A 1,346-nucleotide genomic window follows, 5' to 3' on the forward strand; every position below is an offset into this window, starting at 1 on the left:
GAGTAGCAGCAGGGCCACTGCAGCAGCAGCACATCTTTTTCGACCGTAAAGGAGACAGGAGGCCGACTCACTGCCTCGGCCAAATGGAGAGAGATATCAGCAGGGCCAGTGCAGCAGCAGCACATCTTTCGACCGAAAGGAGACAGGAGGCCGACTCACTGCCTCGGCCAAATGGAGAGAGAGTAGCAGCAGGGCCAGTGCACAAAAATGGATCTTTTCCAGCCGCAAGGGAGACAGGAGCAAGGTGTGATGTGGGTCCCGGGGCCCGCTGGAGGTCAGGGAGATCAGCAATTAGCTAGAGGTGGTCAGAGTAGCAGCAGGGCCAGTGCAGCAGCAGCACATCTTTTTCGACCGTAACGGGGACGGGAGGCCGACTCACTCCCTCGGCCAAATGGAGAGAGAATATCAGCAGGGCCACCACAGCAGCAGCAGCAGCAGCAGCACAGCAGCAGCAGCAGCACATCTTCCGACCGTAAGGGAACAGGAGGCCGACTCACCCCTCGGCCAAATGGAACACAACAGCAGCAGGGCCAGTGGAGCAACATGCACCTTTTCAGCCGTAAGGGAGACAGGAAGATGTATGGTGGTCCCCGGGGCCCCTGGAAGTGGGGGAGATCAGCAATTAGCTAGCGAGGAGGGTGCGTACAGCGACGTGGCAAAGTGTTCTGGTCCGTGTACCAGAGGCATGTGGAAAAGCTGTCATACCATATGCACGGGGAGTACTTAGCAAAGTGCTGGGGCAGTGTACCAGGGGCATGGATAATGTTGTCGTACCATAGGCACGAGGGGAGCGTGTTTCAGGGAGATATCGGGGCAGGTACCAGGGGCATGTGGAAACGTTGTCGTACCATATGCAGGAGGAGTGTGTGTGGCAAAGTGTTTCTGCCCAGTGTACCAGGGGCATGTGGAAACGTTGTCGTACCATATGCAGGAGAGTGTGTGTGGCAAAGTGTTTCTGCCCAGTGTACCAGGGGCATGTGGAAACGTTGTCGTACCATATGCACGAGGGGAGCGTGTTTCAGGGAGATATCGGGGCAGTGTACCAGGGGCATGTGGAAACGTTGTCGTACCATATGCAGGAGGAGTGTGTGTGGCAAAGTGTTCTGCCCAGTGTACCAGGGGCATGTGGAAACGTTGTCGTACCATATGCACGAGGGGAGCGTGTTTCAGGGAGATATCGGGCAGTGTACCAGGGGCATGTAGAAAAGTTGTCGTACCATATGCAGGAGGAGTGTGTGTGGCAAGTGTTTCTGCCCAGTGTACCAGGGCATGTGGAAACGTTGTCGTACCATATGCAGGAGGAGTGTGTGTGGCAAAGTGTTTCTGCCCAGTGTACCAGGGGCATG

The sequence above is a fragment of the Oreochromis niloticus genome, unplaced genomic scaffold, assembly GCF_001858045.2.
Source record: "Oreochromis niloticus isolate F11D_XX unplaced genomic scaffold, O_niloticus_UMD_NMBU tig00008724_pilon, whole genome shotgun sequence".
NCBI lineage: Eukaryota > Metazoa > Chordata > Actinopteri > Cichliformes > Cichlidae > Oreochromis > Oreochromis niloticus.